Here is a 19,836-nt window from a genome sequence, read left to right as displayed (position 1 = left end):
ATGACTATGCAAGAAATTCTGAAACATTTTCAATAAATTATATTTCCTTAGGAATTTCAGGGTTCAGCAGTGAAGCCTGACATTCTTGAAATCCTGCTCATTGCTGCTTTCAGATTCTCAGTTTCAATTACTTGCTATCACACCTTGTAGAGCTTGGGTGGGGTTGTCCAAGTCCTCCCTTCTTTCAGACAAGCTGGACTCATGGGGATCCTCTGAAGAGGGAGGCAGCTGGTATGTGTGCAGCTAAAGTTTCCTGGGATTGGTTTGGACTGAAGGTGGTTCAGAAAATAGCGCTGTCACTCTTCAGCAGAATTTGGAAAGTTTTGAAGGATTCCTGAGCATGGACTACATGGTTTCTTTCCTGTTACAGGCTCAGTACTGTCTTAGAGCTTGCCAATTTTCATAACCTCTGAGGTTTCCACATTACAGGAGATAGAAATTCTCTTAGCTGCTGGTTCAGGTCAAGTTCTCAAGTTTCTGTCTGTCTCCATGTGTATCCAAGGGCTATAGCTATATCCGTCAATAAAAAGAACCTAGCCACTGATACACATGGTTAGAGGAGCTTGCAGCCATAAAGGGAAAATCCCCTTTTATGCACCTAAAAATTTTGGGTGAGGGCTTGAGCTAATTTCTTAGGCCATTTTCATACAAAGATCCCAACAGAAAGGACTGTTGCTTTGCTTGATTTTAGGATCCTTCTGCTCTGGAGTGGGATCTGGACAGGCTGGACGGATGGGAAAGGCCAATGGTATGAGGTCCAACAAGGCAAAGGTCCTGCACCTGGGTCCCAGCAGCCTCACTCCCTGCAACAGACTGGGGGCAGAGTGGCCAAAGAGCTGCCCATTGGAAAAGGACCTGGGGGTGCTGGTCAACAGTCAGATGAACATGAGCCAGTGAGTGCCCAGATGGCCAAAAAGGCCAATGGCATCCTGGCCTATATCAGCAATAGTGCGGCCATCAGGACCAGGGCATGGATTGTCCACTTGTAGTCAGCCCTGGTGGGGACACACCTTGAGTTCTGTGTCCAGTCTTGGGCCCCTCACTGCAAGAAAGACTTTGAGATCCTGGAGCATGTCCAGAGAAGGGCAATGGAACTGGTGAAAGGTCTAAAGCACAAGTCCTACAAGGGGCTGAGGGAGCTGGGGATGTTTAGACTGCAGAAAAGGAGGCTCAGGATAGAGTCTCTACAACTGCCTGAAAGGAGGGTATAACAAAGTGGAGGTTGGTACCTTCTCCTAGGTAACAAGTATCAGGACAAGAGGAAATGGCCTTAAGTTGTGTCAGGGTAGGTTTAGATGGATATAAGGAAAAATTTCTTCATGGAAAGTGTTGTCAAGCCCTGTAACAGGCTGTCCCTGGAAATGCTTGAATTGCCATTCCTGGAGATATTTAAAAGGTGTGCAGGTGTGGCTCTTAGGGACATGGATTTTGGTGGCCTTGGCAGTGCTGAGTTATCAATTGGTCTCTCTTCATGGTCTTTTCCAACATAATGATTCTATAATTCTAACAATGAATTAGAGAGGGGTGCTTCAGAGGTGCTGGCAGAGCAGGCATGACACTGTCCTTGACTTTAAGTGGTTTCCCAGCTTGAAGGAGGATACAGGGCAGGTGCGTCCTGCACTGCTGAGGCTGCAAGCTTGAGAATGTAGGCAGTACAATGAATGCAGTGTAATAGAAAAACCTGTTTGCTACATCATAGTGTTTTTTCAATCAATATTTTCCAGCAGAACAGTTTGCTCTGAAAAAATTTTAAGCTCACCCTAATTAACAGAAACTATGTTTTCATAATATCATCCAGCCACAGTAATCACTGCCAAAAGGAAAAAGAAAGCTTTTTAGAGGATAGCAGCTAGCCACAACAATTTCCCTTTCCCACTATTCCCAATAGTGTTTGAGATCTAATCTATTGTTAGCCCTACAGAGTGGGCATTTTGTTTTTTGTTCATGTGGGAGTTATTGTTTTGTTTTGATTTTGTTTTGTTTTTTCCCCCCTGCATTTAGACAGAAAACCAGTCAGAGCAATTTCTTTTTAGCTTCTTTTTTATTGTACTTCTATCAATACCCTCTATGGACTGTGATACTTGGTAAGGGTCAGGGTCTTCAAAATCAATAACTGAATGTTTCTTGCTCTTCAAGTGTTTTAATGTTAAAGGTTTGACCTTTATGATTAAAGCTCAGCTTGAAAGGAAATCCCTTTAGGTGTCTGAAGTCTTCTCTCATGTAATCACATTTTTGAATGGACATTTTTGACTGTGTAAATTAAAAGTCTTCGGTGCGCTTTTACAGATTTAATCAAAGCATTTAAATATAGAAGAATAAAGTAATAAGCTAGACTTTTTCTATCAGTTCTTTAGAGAATTACTTTTACCTTCTTAATGTACCTTTTTTGGGGGCCTATTTCTTTAGTACAATCACAGCTTTTGACTGGCACCTTACAGCAGTGACCAGCCTCCCATTACTTTGTGGTTATTTTATAAGCCACACTTTAAGAAACCCAAAACTCCTGAAATAACAACCAAACTTAAAAAAAAAAAAATTATTGAAAGAACATCATCTTCAGGATATGACAGGCATCATATTTTCCTTGAAGAACCTTAATACTTCTTCATTATGATTAAATGGGATATTTCCTATAAAGAATATTTGGCACTCTTTGTTACTATTTACTCTGTATACCTTGGCTGACATAACATGGACAGATACTATCCAAAGTGAGTACTTGTCTCTTGGAGAAAACTCTTTGCAGATCTATTGCAGATTGAGCCAGAAAGAAAGTTGGCAAACACTATGTCAAAGTGCTTTGTGCTTTTTGCCTTTAGTACAAATAAGAGTCTGAGGCATCTGTCTGAATTCAGATCACCTTGAGTACATTCCTGTCTTAGCTCCTTCTCTCAGAAGCTACTCAGAATAAAGTATTCCCTGTCCTCTGCTGCATGGATGGAGCCAAATTAGGGTATAACAGTAATGACAGGCAAAAACATAAGGAAGTCTCTCAGGATGTCTGTATGAACGTCAAATGACTGCCCAACTTATCGCAAAAAACTGTTAAAAACAGCTCTAAAAATTCATAAACCCATGCAAGCCAGCATTTCAGATGTAGATATGATGATTCCAGGTTTTGTTATTATCTCTGAAGTTGTAGATGTAAGGACTTCTCATTCCCTGTGGAAGGTCCCATTGCCTTCCCTGGGTGCCTTGGATTAAACCATTGGAATTTGCCTTTCTTTACTCTCTTCTTCCCTTCTCCTCCTCTTTGGATAGAGCCCTGTGTCCCTGCCAAGGGGCTCTGTGATTGTGCCATCTGGGCAAAAGTGGTGCCTATTTACACCCCTAATAGGGAGTGACTGTGATTATCTATAGAAATCCCCACAAACAGCAAGAATAAATCTCCAAAATAAAAGGTCAACACACACATTATTCCAATATGAATCATGTATATTTAGGAAAGAACAATATTTTGGGATTTTTTTTTTTATAAACTATGAACTATATTTCAACCCTGGGCTCAGCAGCAGCAGTAGTAAATATATTACAGCAATTTTTGGCGCTCTGTTGGACTAATATATACTTAAAATCTTGGGCCTGGAATATTTCAGGTTTTTTCACCTTGGCAAAAAAATTGTAAAGAAGAAAATAGTTCTAGGCAATATATTATTCTTTAAATATTAGTTATTAATACTTTCTAAAGTCCATAAAGTTTACATTTTCAGCAATAGTATTGACTTTTACTGTCCTTACAATTATTTAAAATAGAAAATGTCCTGATAAAATTCACATTATCCTTTTCCTTATCACTGTCTTCATTGATTATCAAAAGTAAGTAATATATACTGTATTTTCCTTTTATATCACAAATAGAGTTATTAAAGATGACTGACAAGTTTCAGTTTAAGAATACATCTAGTAAACTATAGATGAAAAAACATCAAACTGTCTTTCCCAGCCTTCACAGAGTAAATGTCAGCAAGTAATGTCTGCAACTACCAAGGAGAAAAAAAAACCAGTTATCTGGTAAAATGTGCAAACCATCTAAAATATCTCCACTCACTGTGATTTGTACATGTGCCTTAAGTTACTGCAGAACTGTGTCACAACTGAACATCAACCTGCAAAGTTTCTCCTTCATGGTTTGATTCATGGGCAATAAGGAGACCCAGGAGATGGAACTTTCCTCTGAAGTGGTGATTTACACAATCAAACTAGAAATAGTATGGACAAGTTATGAACATTTGCACAACACTATACATGCAATTAAGAGCACAGAGTGACAAAAAGATTTTTTTCTTTTTGTTAAACTGTTGAAAGCCATTCTCTGAAAAACTGGAGTGGTTTGGCTGCTTCTGTGACAAAAAGTATATCAAGATCAGTCTGCTCATAGAGGGCTTATGAGATAAGGCAACAAATCACATTCTGCAAAAACAGTCATCAGCAAATAAGCCAGAATGGTTTATGAAAAAGTCATATACAAAATATACACATCTGCCAGTAAATAACCTCTTCACTGAGCTGGCACTTTTCTAAATTACAAATTAGGGATTCATGATCCTAATAAATACAATATACTACCAGTTGACAGGTTTCACAGCATTTTATGTTTCTGAAGGAGATTTATAGGTTTATAATGAGAAATAATATAATGCAGGTGCTATTAAATTCACTAAAAGCCATGTGCAAAAAAGGAAAAGGAAATCCTTTACATCTTGATTAAACAGAAAATACCAAAGCTTTTCTAATTTTTTTTATTGTCTACTGTTTTCTAAGGAAAAATGTCCCTATTTCAAGGCAATTTCTAAGCAGTGTAATTAATGTGGTGCAGCTCACAAATTGCCTAATGAGTACTGTGTTTAATGAATATTCTTTTAAAGTTTCTGGCTATTTTCTACATCCATTCAGCGACAGCAGTTGCTCAACTGCAGCAGTAGTTTTGAGCACTTGTTGCAGATGTTTCCAACCATTTTCTGCCAAATGCAAATTCAACTACTTGAGTGATTGAATTATCAATGCCAATCTTAGATGATACTACTGTTAAAAGATTAATGTCCTAAAGGGAGAATCAGATTACTACTAGCATTCTTTTAACATCACTTTAGGAACACTCTAAATCCCCTTTCACAGAACAAGAGTGCTTCTTAAAATCTATATAGCACATTTAAATAGATTTAGCCTTCCTCACAACATGGTTACAAAGTATCTAGAGCTGTGGTTGATTTACCCTGGCTGGATGCCAGACACCCACCAAAGCTGCTCTATCACTCCTCTCTGCAAGTGGACAAGGAAGAGTTTATGAGTTGAGATAAGGACAGGACTCACTGATTGCCAATATGGGCAAAACAGACTCAGTTTGGGGATATTAACTGAATTTATTGCTAACAAAATCAGAGCAGGCTAATGAGAAATAAAATATATCTTAAAAACACCTTCCTCTCACTCTTTCCCAGCTCTACCTTCCTCACCCCAGAAGTGCAAGGAGATGTGTCCAGAGATCCCTGCCAGGACCCTGCTCCATCATGGACCTCCCATGGGCTCACAGCCTTCTTTTGGGCAGCCATGGGCATCTTTTGGGCCTTCCACATGGCTCTCCTCCATGAACCGAGGGTGCATCTCTGTACTCCCATGTACATTCAGGGGCTGCAGGGTCCCAGCTGCCTCACCATGGGCTGCACCACAGACTGCAGGGGAATCTCAGCTCTGGCACCTGCAGCGCCTCCTGCTCCTCCTTCTGCGCTGACCTTGGTGTCTGCAGAGTTCTTCCCAGCACATGTTCTCACTCTGCACTTCTCTGGCCTTACAACTGCACAACAACTTTTATCCCCCATTGTTTAATGGTCGCACAGAGGTGCCTCCACCATTCCTGACTGACTTGCCCCTTGGCCTGCAGAGCTGTCCTGCAGCCGGCTGCCATTGGCTCTGCCGGACATGGGGGAAGCTGCTGGAGCTTCTCACAGAAACCACCCCTGGAGCACCCCTGCTGCCAAAACCTGGCCACACAAGCCCAACACAAAAGTTAAATTCTGTCTTAATGGAATTGTCATACAAAATTAATGCTGCATAGTCTCCGACAGAGTTCTAAAACTACACAAAAACTAATTAAAAGCAAGTCACAAAACAGCTATCTAGGCTACTCCTTGCTGTCATTTAATAATTCACTAGTATCTGACAACTCTTAAAGTAACTACCACAAGATAACATTACTTCCTAAAAAATGAAAGCTACCCACAACATCCAACATAAACTCTTAAATGAGGATGATGATGATGACAGTAATAAATTCTGCAAAAATTTTTGCATCTGAAAGTATCACTAAACTCTATGTGATAACTTACACATCTGAAGTCCTTCATCCATAAAACCTGCCAGCATTAAAATTCATTAGGACAAGCTGCTGAAAAAATTATTTTTTATTGATATTTGGAGTTTAAATTTATAATTGCATTATTACTCATCATTTATTGATTATCTAATTATTGATTTTCCTTTCATACAGCTACAAAAACACAGGACAATTTGGGTATGATCATGAGCTCCACACTCATGATTTGGCCACAGTTGATCTAAAATGAATCAAACATGCTTGCTTAGTTATAGTTAAAGTTGTACTTGGTATACAATGAAGTAGTATGATTCATGTATCAAATGATTATAGACCTTGATGCAACCTTTGCCTACTACAACATATTAATGTGTGACTACTTACTCATAATCAGATGATGAATTCAGTCAAGACAACAATAATGTATTGATATCTAAGCTATGTAAGCAAACAGCAAATTCAGCACCTTCACTGTCTTCTTCATTCAAGTGATACTCAAGAGCTTCCAGAGCAAGAAACTAGAAATCCTGTGTGACCAACTTCCTGCTGAAGTCCCTATAACAATCTGAAACTATGATTACTATTACCACTAACATAAAATTCTGTTTAAGAGATTAAAAAATGGTAGCCATATAATAATAAAGACTTAGTAAAGGCACATATGCTAGAGACAGAATCTTGTAAGGTCCCACAATAATTCTAAGTTGATTTGCAATATAGTAGATCTATGAAGACGAAATAAGTAATAAAAAACAGTTCAAAGCTTTAACCAATCTGTCTCCTTCAGGAAAGAATTCTAGAGTGAAGATAAGAACCGAGCTCCCTGCATTTTTAAAGGTAGATGCTGCATACTTCATGTCAAGCTGCAGATCAGTGAGTACAGACTGCAAAGAGAAGCAGCAAGCAGTGATATAATGCTAATTTGAAACATCATTCAGAGTTGAGATAGCATCTAAGACTTGTTTGACAAGACACACTCAAAATACAAAATGATCAAACTGAAATTGTGTCAGTTATTTTATGAGCAAATTTAGGTCTCTGAATGTTGCAGAATGTCCTTTACAAGGGGCTGCATCATCAGAACAGATCAGTTAGATGAAAAGTAGAAGTACTACAGGGAATGACATCCACACCGGTGGAAGTGGGATGGATCAAAGGAATACAATGGTATCATGACATTCCCCAGGTGACTACATCTTACTTTATTAAATGCTCCCGTAGCATGGCATGATCGTTTTTGTGCTTTATTTCTGCTGCACAGAAATGAACAAAGTTCACCCATTTTGTTTCACAGAGTCAAGCTACTATAATCTTCAGTTCTGATCTGCCTAAATTGCCATTCTGCAAGTCTGAATGTTTCCACAATCTTCTAAAAAAATGCAGTCAAACTTGTAAAATTTTCTTTACTTATCCACTTAATGCATAAGTTTGCATAACTATGAGGCTCACCCAGGATTGGACTGCAACCCTTAGATTGTCTCAGTTTGATTTTGGATAGTGTAATTAAATTGTCAAAAAAAAGATCTAGTGCTTTTGAAATATGAGAAGGAAATGAGGACTGAAAGAAAGGGAAATGAAAAGAGAGAGACAGTCAAAGTGTATTAATAATGAGGGTATAAATAATGTAACATTTGTCCAGAAAGAACCATATCATTGCTATTTTAATTTTCATAAGCTCTCAACTAAAGTAGAATATAAAAGCAAATCACACTAATTATTTAGACAGAACAAAACCTCACATTATTTCAGATACTTTGAACTGAAACAATGTCACCTGAATAAATGCACCAATAATGCCACAGCATTACCCTTTTATGGGAGCACAGAAGAATGAAGGTTAAGGAATATGAAGTGTGGGATAAGTAGGCAGCTTCTGCTCCAAAAGAAGTAGAGTAATGTGGGTATGAGCTTGACTATACCACATGCTTTGGGACTGTATATTTGGCTAGCAGTTTTCTGGTTAAGCCATGCAGGCAAGCAGAACATATCCTGGTCTTCTACAACTTCCTGATTCAGACATGGCTCTCAAGAAAGTACAATCCAGTGTCAGGATGAAGGGTTTGCATCTTAAAGAAGCTTTTTCAGAGTTGGAGATCTCCAGAAAAAGACAGTTGTCCCTTCTGCAGGGTCACTCTGCAACACCCACATCCACAAACACGCTGTAGCTGGTAGTTACGCTTTCAAGATTTTGCTCAATGTTGCGCAGCTTTGCTGTGAATGCAATACATTGGTATTTTTCCACAGAACCCTTGCTTCTACAGCAACTTTTAAGAGGTTATGTCAATTAGCATTTTTTTCCATGCACAAACACAGCCAAAAGAGGGTAACAGCAAGCTTGTATAGCTGCATATGAGTGAAAAACCAGACATATGGAGTGTGAAAAAGAGAAGTGAAATCATTGAAGAAGAGCTAGCAGATAACGCTTCATACAAGATTCAGCCTTTTTTGAAACAATGAAAAGTAAAAAATGTAGTGATATTTTTCTAGATGTAATCCATAGCATCCCACATTTTTAGAATTCATTTAAACAATCTCATTCAGATATTTTGACATTACTGACTGATGCTTGTGCCTTCAGTTGCACTTAGATCTGATCTGTACCACGATAACAGAACCAAATGCACAGAACTTCAAAAATACAATAAAATCTTTATATCCAGTCTTCCTTAATCATATTGTCCTACATACATATGCCTTCACTCTTCAAAACTGACTATTCAGTCTCACTGAAATCTGCCACATGAGCTAAGTTCAAGGATAATTAGTGTTTTGAAATTTTAAGTTACCTAATGGTTGCAAGCTGAAATTTTAAAAATATGAATTAAAACTCAATTTTAGGCAGATACTCAAAAAACCTCAAATGTATCTCCACACTCTCCCCAAGCAACTGAGCTGTTAAATTACAGTTGAAGCAACTAGGTCTTCATAAAAGCTGTGGGTATAAACACTACAGTTCAACACACAGTATTTTAAAATAATACAATTAAGTACTGCTGCAAACTAAAATTGCTTTTACTTAATCATAATCTTATGCTTCTAAGAAATTAAAATAAAGACAGAAATTTTCATTGTCAATCCATGGTAAGGACAGTGTCTTAACAAGATGCAAAGATTTACAAGCTGTCGTCCTGGTTCCGGTACTACGTTGATGCAGAAACCTTCAGGGGACAATGCTGCCTAGGATGCCTCACTCACAAACTAAATTAAAATGCTTTTAAATTTAACCAAGAACTGATGGGCGAAAAATAAAGAGGTATTTTCCTTCTCAATGCACTAAGTTTTTTTTTTTTTTTACTGAGTAATATTTAATGAAAGTAGAAAGAAAAGAGTTTTCTGGTCTGTTTCTTCAGTTCAATTCTGTAGAACAGACTTCAGATACAATGATTGGCAGGACTCACGGAAAACTTGGAAGACCTGCAAGATTGAAAACCTTTTTCTCTTACCAGTTTTCAAGATCTGCAACTTTATGAAACCCGTTCTGCACAAATATTTTCCACATGCATTTTTCTCCTTATGCCACCTTGGAAAAACTGCCTTTCTGGCTCATAGTAATGTTTCCATTTTTCTTTCAGAAAACAGCCTACAGTTTGTATATCCACTTGGGACTGGTCTGCAATTCATTCTAAGCAATACATTTAAATAAAAGGGAGATCTGAACATTTTCAATTCTTTTTTAACTTTTTTACATCTGACTAAAATGAGCTGTCTATTAAAGTGGTAGTCTACTGGGCTCACCTCTATCCATGTTATGTGTCTCATAAATATTCAGAAACTTGTTTTGATGTTGAAAATTATTGTATTGTTTTTGTTTTATCTCACTGTCCTTGAAACAAAAGAGTGCATCATACTGGCAAAGAGGTTTTCATATATTGTCTACCTAAAGTTTCATATCCGCTACACATTAGAGGATCTGGATGATTTCAATTTAATTGACAGGTAATTCTCAGAAGTGTTTAGGTAAAAGATTAGTTGGCCTTTTTTGGAAATAGTGTCTTAAACAATAAACTTATATGTATGAGGACTTGCATCTTCCAAGGGCAAAGTGCAAAGATTCATATCAAAGCATATTTGTCAAGAATACAAGTGCAAGAAAGTACCAGCTAATACTGGTCCAAAGTTATTTTTAAAAAAATAAGAAAGTTGAAGATATTTTCTGTTTGTAGTGTATTGAAATATATATTTAAATGATATTTAATTTTAAAATAAAAAATAAAAAAAACACATAATTGTTCAATATAACTTCCTTTGGGCACTTAAATACATTACAATAAAGTCTATTTACTTTGTATTTACTGCAAATTCCTTCACTGGAAGGAGGACTTTGCTAAGCATTCAGACAGCAAAAATGGTAGGGGGAAAAAACGGAGCATTTAAATACACCAAAATAAAAATTTTAAAACAAAAAACATGCTATCAACAAGGAAGCTAATGTGAGACTATGTTCTCTTAAAACATATCTAAAAAGAAACCTACATTGTCCAGCTTGAATATGCAGCACTTGAGAAGGTTATGAATTCATGTCATGATGGTTTGTGAGCCCATACAATTTGGGAGGTACTCGATTACATTTTTTCTATTTGAACACTCTCAATCAACAAATACTCCAACTCATTAAAGTGCTGCCAGTTAAGAGAAAGCATCTCCCCAGGTGTAGTGCAAGAGTACTGCGGGGAACCCCACACAGTTTAGGAAGTTCCCAAAGCCTCCTTGACATTCCTTTCCTGGATTGGGAATCATGCTAGATCACCAGTTACTGTCTAGCTACTAAATTATGTCTCAGTCACTACAGAGAAAAAAATACGTTGGTGTTGTCATTTTGACAACCAGCTCTGTAAAAATCTTGAAGGTAGGCAACATTTTTCATTTGTGTTAACCTTGATATGAAGCTTAGCAGAAAAGTCAGGACTTGTTTTCAGAGTTACACAGGAATGAGGAATTTTTTTCCTGAGAATTTGCTCTTTCTCAGGAATTAGGTGATTGTTCATGTATTTATTTATATTGGCATGATAAGAATATAGAATCACAAATGTCAAAAATCAAATGTGAGCAAATTTGCACTACAAATGCAAAGGACTGGCAGCTGAGAGAAACCTACATATGTTCTGCTTTCAGTTCATAAGTGTTTACATGCAAACCTGGATATTCTCAGAAGAACAGAAAGTTCTATCAGGGGTAAATTGCTGGCATTTCCTAGACACAGTGGTGCATAGCTGGCTCATCATCTAACACTGCAGAAAGAAACAGTGAAGACCAAAAATCTGGTTATAGATGACAAAAAAGAAAAGAGACACCACCATAAGGCAAATGTCTTTGTGGCAATAAAGAGCACTCTTCTGACATGTTTAAGTTTTGGTCTTGAAGGATGTGCTCACTGTTTTGACAATATAGGATAAATTGTATAAATGACTATGCTTAAAAGAAAGCAAGACACGTGGGAAAATGCTAAAGAAGTCATTCCTCCTAAATAAATAAATTTAAGGTAAATGCTATTTACTCTGTGCTAATCCAATGGAAACATTAAAAAACTTTCTTGAGACGTATGTGAAATTATATTTGGATAGTCAAAAAATTGAGAGTAATATTTTGTCTTGACTCATCTGCTATACGGTTCACAAATAAATTTTTAAAAGTAATTTTGTTAAATTTAAATTTAAAATAAGTCAGTTAAGACAGTTTTACAGGCTGCCTATCTGATGTTACACAAACCCAAAATTTTTGTGTTTGCCTTGATTTGATTTTTTTTTTAATAGGAAAAGTTCTTCTGCTTGGTGCAACACTACTCCCAAGTCAGATCTCCTGATATTGTTTAATTTATTTTAGCTTGCATTTCCTTAACAGATGTGACGCCAACTTTGCTTCCATTAAAGTCAATGGTACTTTGGCACTAACTCCCAACATCAAAAATAAGAGTTGCAGTGTAACTTACAGCAACTTTTGTGAACAATTTGAAATTATTTATATTTTGTAATTTATTAGTACATGGCCATTTCTTTTCCATTGAACGTTTTATTTTATTTTAAAAAGCTTAAAAATTTCATCTTACTTTATGCAAAATATGTTAAATTACAGATGTTCACTGAGAGTATTACACAAAAAGACAGTCCCATGAACACTTAAATTTAAGGCCTGTTTTGAAATAATATCTATGATGATATATTAAAAGTCTACCTCATTGCTTATAAGTACATCTCACTGTTAATATTGTTTAAATATAGAAATAAAACTGTATTTTTTTATATTAACCTATCTTATGGGAGATCAGTACAGAGCAGTCTGCACATAGCTCTTGATTGAAAATTAAATGCTCTTATCCACAAATTTGTACTATCCCAACAAAAGCCAATGGCCCTCTGGTGTCAGAGATCAGGACTTGGATTTGAGGGTTGATGATGGAGCTTTACAGCCACACAACAAAGTGACAGAGGGACTTTTTTTTTTACAGAATATTCTGAAAATGTATGACTAATTGTATAAATAACTTCCAAATATTTAGGACTTTTCATTAAAAAGTTCTCAAATATTAAGATTACTGCAACATTATTTTAAAATTAAAACCCATATACAGATTCTAAAACTACTTCTATATGGCTATCGGTTATGTTCTAAAATCTTTTCCTCTGTTTCTGCCAAGAAATAAAATATCATCCATGCTAGCCAAAGGTATTGTGTAACAGTGTTGTTCCTGATCATTGATTATTAGTTACAAAGAAATCATGACATATCTGATAAAAGAGTTTTGAACACTCTCCACTGGATGAGAGAAAAAAGTTCTTTGGATAATAAAGTAAACTGTGATTTTACACGTTTTAGTACATAAGTTGTGAAGTGGCACTGGTTATTACAGAATAAAATATTTATTTAACTGCAAAAACAGTCTCTGGGAACCTATATATTCAATACTTTTTTTTGCAATATGGTATTTTCTCTTTATAAAGCACACTTCTACATTGTCTTTAAAAAGTTAACTAAGAAAAAAGTGACCTTTTATGTGGCATAAATATAGAAAGCACATTTTTACATCTCTCAGGTTTGTGCTTTAATTATTCAGGCAAAAGAGAATGTTCCACAGGCTTAGAAGTTGAATCATCTATCTGGCACTTTGTATTGCATATAGAACTCACCAGTAAACAGTGCCATTAGGTTCATATGAAGACATTAGAAACAAAAACTATTAAAAATTGTAAAATACTGTTTTCTTTTCCTGACCCAGTTCTAAGTACATGCAGGAAAAAACAAACAACAAACTGAAAATTCGCCTCTCAGATCTACATCTGAACAATGCTTTCCTTCCTGGTCTCTCATAAGGTTGCAGAATATACATGTATGATTACCATATTAATCTTCATCTACACTTCTAACAGCTCCCTCAGATTCTTTTCTATTTGATTATAAATCAGCAAATATATTTTCCAGAAAAAAATGAGATATATACTCTTCTCCAGAAGATCATAAAGGCCATGCCAGTTGAGATTAGTCCATCAAAATTCTCATTTTTTCAATCAAGAGAAATACTTCAATAACCTCTTGTCACATTTTAACCTTGGGCATCATCCAAGCCCCACACAGCTGCTTGTTTGCTCCACTACCAGTGGGACCAGGGAGACAAGAGGAAGGTAAAAGCAAGAGAACTCATGGGTTACGATAAAGACAGTTAAATAGGAAAACAAAAGCCACGAAGGCAAGCAAAGGAAAACAAGGAATTTATTTGTTCCAAAAAAAGCAGGGTGCCATCACCTGTAACATGGGAAGACAAAATTCCATCACTCCAAATGCTTCCCATTAATCGTTCTTCCCCCTACTTTATGTACTGATCATGATGTCCTATGGTCTGGAATATCCCTTTGGTCAGTTTGAGTCACCTGTCCTGGCTGTGTAACCCCTGCTCAGTAATAACAAAAACATCTCTACATTACCAACACTGTTCAGCAAAAATAAATCCTATACCAGCCATGGTGATGAAAATTAACTCTACTCCAGCCAAAACCAGTACATCTCCCTAAATCCAGGAAGTACCTCTACTTGCCTATAAGTATCAGGTATCTACAACTTTCTCTTTCTTGCTTCCAGGGTATTGAAGGGTGTAAGTTATTAACTCAGAGATATGTTTTTTTAATCACAGCAGAGAATCAGTTACAAATAAAGAAAATAAACATAGCCTTTTATGAATGGCAGTGAAATAGCCAGGAGCAGCAGTTAAAACAGTGAAGAAACAGCATTGTCAAAAACATCACTATCTGTACTGATGTCCTTATTCTTGCAGAATCAGTGTCTGTCTCCAAAAGAGGACTCTCCCTATTTGTTGGTTACACCTGTAGACAGCTAATGCTTCTCCAATATGCTTCATTCATGCTTTGAACAAAGGACATTGGTCCAGGAATTGGAGAACTGAAGTTTAGTTGCAAGCTTTCGACTCTGATCTCCACTCTTCAGAATTCCACAAAGTTGCATATTTGCTGTTGTTAATTAAACATCAAATTATTGTTGTTTTAACACTCACATCACTTGTGGGATGAAGAGGTCAAGGAGAAGACAAAAGAAATGTGCAGGCAGTCTTAAATGCATTTTGACATGGGTGGTTCTCTACCTCTGATGTGTATATTCTCCACTGACACAAACATAGTAGACTTCAACTTGATTTATTGTTTTGATTTATAGTCAGGAAATTCTCATCTAGTTTTCATCCTGAGCTCCATACATAACCTGGACTGGTTTATGAAGAGATCCTGCACAGTGTTTTCAGCTTTTAAAAAATATAGTTAATAAAGATATTGTACTATGCAACTAATTCCCCATTGCAAAAGAACAGTCCTTATTTATGGAACATTATTGTCTGCCACGCTAATAGTTACAAACAGAGGAGGAATCTTAGGCTTTGGGGGTGTTTGGCAGAAGTTGAGCTAATGGTGTTCAAACTTTATAGCATCTTTGAACTGTACAGTACATCTCAATTCTTAGTGCCTCAGATGGATTTCAGGGATTTAAGATATTGTAATGGTAATGATTTTCCTTTATTTCTAATTTTTCCAAGAGTTTCTCTACATGCATCTTCCTGCTTTGGGGATGCTGAACTAAACGAAATAGATTTGCACAGTCATTTAACTCTTCCCATCAATAAGTGCTCTTCTGCACAATGGGGATTTTGCTTTCATCAATATCCAAACCAGTCTGGATATTACAAGTACTATTTCCTTTGCATGCAGTCCTTTATTATAATCTTCAACATGATGATGATATCATAGATTTATGCTAAATTCCTCTTTGATCACAGAAATAGGTGTTTTCTTGAGGGGAGCATGGATGCATACATATATGTGTGAGCCAGCGTGTTGGTGTGTCTTTGACCATGTATATATGTCTATTCTTTAATTCTCTAAATAAAGTAGAGTTTCATATGTAAGTTTTTGGTCATTCTATCATTCTACCATCCAGGTTTTTAAAGCAGCCTGAAAGCTGCAAGTTTCCTAGTAGAAGGAGCCAGAAAACTGAAGCAAAACTGGTCTATTAAGCACTGTTTGCAGAAGGTAATCAGTTCACCAAATCATCAATTTCTCATTATAACTGTTAAAAATTTTTAGGTCTAATCAGGGGAATAATAAGCACACTGAAACATACTTGCTTTTATTTGCTTTTCATTCATTACTAAAAGAAAAAATTGTAATTCCATGACAGATTCAAGGTCATTGCCCATCATTTTTCTATACTGATACTGTCAGAAGTCAAGTAACAGAATTTTGACTATCAAAAAGATCAAGTAATAGTATTATAGACTCAAAAGTACTCAAGAGACAAACTGAATTATATTAAGTATATTTATATCTTAAAAGTCTTGATTGCTCATTACCAAGAACATTTTTCTGTACCCAAAAGAAAATTCTACTGGTAGCATTTTAGTACTCAGCTTAAATTGCAGAATTTGAATTATATAAGCACTTTAACTCACCAGCTGTAGCTGCCAGAAGGCCAGGTTAAAGTAAGCAAAACCCAGGCTTCACATTACTGACATTGGGCTTACCTTTGAACAGACTGATTAAAGCTTTCAGGTTTGGGTTCTTTTCAGAAAGATTCAATTACCTTAAATTTAAAAAGGAGCCCAGATAAAATAGAACAAGAAAAGTGTTTGCTAATTCAAAAATACATCCTTCATCTTCAACTTTTTCTACAGAAAAAAGAATTTCCCAAGGTACCAGATGTATCTTTCACTATTTTGATTTTGTGTGTTTTGGCTTTTTTCCTCCAAATAATATATTTTTCAAGCAGTGCAAAACAATTAGTGCAGATGATTGGTTTCTTTTACTGTTCTCAACTGACAGCTCCAGCAAACTACTGTGAAGACTTTTGTTAAAAGCTTTTTGTTTTGTTTTTTTTTTTTTTTTCACTTAAAGAATTTGATTTCACTTTTTCTCTCTTTCATAGTTCTTTAAACTTCCCTTATGAGATCACTGAAAAAAACCAGCTTTTCTCCCTGAAAAACATGTTATTCAAAATTGTTCCCTTCTTATTAGCACTATGTTAACCAGCAACCTTCAGGGCAGGTTCCCAACTAGTCTAGATTCCATTTAAATGGAAAAAACCCATTTGTTGAGAGGGTACATTTTTTACTGTAGAGTGTCTACAGAATATGAAATATATCAAAGACAATACTTTAATGCAGAAACACTGTACTTCTTTATTTGCCTGCCAAGAAAGAGAAAAAATAGTTTTTCTTCATTCATTCATTTTATTTCTCTGGTGGGCTTTTTTGCACAGCATGAGTGATTCCCAGGTTAGATCAAATCTGTCATGCAGTTTTCACTGACCTACATACCTACTTTTACTGAAGTAAATATTTGACAACAACAATTATAATTGTAATCATACATGAAATCATCATTCAGGTGTTGGACAAATTGTTATCCACTTTCTTTCAGTGAACCTTTGGCATTTTTGAACATTTAATTTCTCATTCTTTGCCACAAAAAACTGGAAATACAGTTGTTCAGCCACAGTAATATTGCGATCATTTTTAGGCATCTTATTCGCATAAACATGCATTAAAAAACCAAAAATCTCCTAATTTCCAATGACCAAAAATTTGTTAGCAACTTTTCTCTTCGTATCAGCAAATGGTAATGTAATCTGCCCTAGGTCCTATATGAAAGGTTTGTATGGGTTACAGAGAAATAGCAATATGGTAATTTGGTTTATTTTCCTTAATGAGGGGCTTTATCTCTTTGCACAATATGCCAAACAAGTTAACTCCCTCTGAAAGAGTCAGAGACTGAGATTACTCCTTGAAGTTTGTACTAAAATGTTCTTTCAAAATGATAGCTGAAGGCTACTATTCTGAAAATTGCTATCAATAAAAACTGAGATTTTCATCACAGCTAAATTAGTGTAACAATTAAAATATTACTATTCCAGCTATTTTTTTTGGCCATTTGTATTTCAGTTTGAAACCCTTCAAGTTATTACTTAGATTATAGATTTTTAAGGCAGTAATCACCATTAAACTTTCAAGTCCTGCTGCTCCCACATTTAGAACAAAGCTACAACTCTGAATGCTTCAAAATTCATACGTATTACAAAATGGGGATTTCCACCCAAATAATTTGCTTTCAAATCTTTAACTAAAAAAAGTTTGCTTGAATCACCACAATGGAGATGTAATAAGGATGTGCAAAAAAGTATTAAGAATAGGAAACATTCATCAACACAAATCATTTCCTGTAAATTTCTTGTCAACTGTGAGCATGGTCTGAAATATAGGAGTCAGTAGGAACAAAACAAATGGTGAGTGCAGGGGTTTGGGATCCTCTGCAGATCAAGTCAGTTAGCCCATCTGCTGGTGGGCTGGTTTGGAACTGCTCTTTGAAGCTGCTGAGGAAGGACATCCCTGGTTGTAGCTGCTCTGAGAATTGCAGGGCGTGGCTGCAATGGCTGCATTGCAAAGCAGGGCTGAGAGAACAGACACACAGCTCTCCACTGGGTACTGCAGCTCTGGGCCACTGGTTTTCTAAATAAAATGCTATAACTGCCAGGCACTATTTCATGATCTTGAGTGCTAGCTATACTTCAGTTTTGCTGCAAACTTGACTCTCCTGAAAGCCATTAAAAAAAATTATATAAACCCAAGAGTTCGAAAAAGCAAAAAATTCTGATTCTTGTGTCACGCGGATTTTTTTGCTTGGTAGGAAATCAAAACGAAACTCTGCTATACAGTGTCATGTTGAGATTTTGTAAGCATTCTGTATATGTAAGGAAATGAAAAATATAATTTAGGCTAATTATTCTTGACATTTTGAAATTATGAAAATACTGAAATTCAAAAGAAATTTTGCTTATGCACACACTGTGTGGTACTCTTAATGAGGATGAATGTAATTTTACACCACAATAACTTCATAATTATTTTGTAATTAAAAGGTCTACTCCTCTGATGACTTGTACTTACACTTAACACATAATTAGATGTAATATAATTGATTACATAAAATAACAGAAACTGAAAGAAAGAATAATGTTGAGAAGTAGATAAAATAAAAAATATGTATTTGAAACTACACTGGTTTTTTTAAAAGAATAGTTTCAGTGGGTACTCTAAGATTTGCACTGATTACACGCTGAATTTTGTTTTTAAAGTATTTTTTTGTACAGTGAGATAATTGCTTCATCACATATGAACTTATTCTTCTTATTAGGTGAAATTAGGATATACCCTCACTCACCCTCTTCTCTTTTGCCATGCCCTATCCCACAAAATACCTGAGCTGTCTATCTAAGATGATAGCCTGACTATTCCAAGTACATTTTTTCCATTTTAAGTGTTGGGGAAAAAAAGGCAGCTGTTGCCCACAGGCCCCCTTGAGACAGGGATTTCTGATCTTCACATAACTCTCTTGCATGGACTTTTTTGTGCTGTGACAGCAAATGCTGCTCCTCTGTGTGCCCCTTTTGGACAGTGAGCACGTGTCCATTAAGGAGGGGCTGTGCCCCTAAGGATGCACTATTCTGTATCCTGAAGTGGTGACAGCTGTGGATGTCTCTATGGCAGCAGGATGGCTGGAGCCTCTGTGGATCTTCTCTAAGACATCTATCTACTCCTACTGCTCCCTCAAATCTAAATTTTCTCACTTCTTTCTTCCTGCACACACTTTTTTTTTAGAAGTTCCATAGTCACTTTTCTGAAAACAATGAGGTCTACCTCCTGACATATGGGGTACCACTCTTTTCCAGAGTAGCAATGTATTTGGGCCTAACTTGACCTTCTGGTTTTCTGCTTTAGGGATGGTTTCCAGTCTCAGACAATAGCAATTCTTCACCAAACTGACCAGAGAGATACAGAATCTTTTAAACATAGATACAGGTGATTCTGTCTACAGTATTAAAACACATGACTTATTTTATTGACATGTATCAGAAAAAACAATGCAAGCCAAAATCACCTCTACCAGGGTGTGTTGGTAAACTTTTGCATATACACTTGTTGTGAAGATGAAGAGATTGATTTTGTATCACACAAATTACAGAGTCACTCTGGGACTGTATAG

The 19,836-nt window shown here is 36.3% G+C and overlaps 1 protein-coding gene across 1 annotated transcript in view; it reads right to left on the bottom strand.

Annotated features, from left to right (window-relative positions):
• Window positions 1–19,836, bottom strand: part of GPC6 (glypican 6) — a 723,435-nt gene that overhangs the window by 509,763 nt on the left and 193,836 nt on the right. The gene's annotated exons all lie outside the window — the stretch shown is intronic.

The sequence above is a fragment of the Ammospiza nelsoni genome, chromosome 2 (assembly GCF_027579445.1).
Source record: "Ammospiza nelsoni isolate bAmmNel1 chromosome 2, bAmmNel1.pri, whole genome shotgun sequence".
NCBI classification, from domain to species: Eukaryota; Metazoa; Chordata; class Aves; order Passeriformes; family Passerellidae; genus Ammospiza; species Ammospiza nelsoni.
This window is presented reverse-complemented; position numbering and strand designations above follow the sequence as displayed.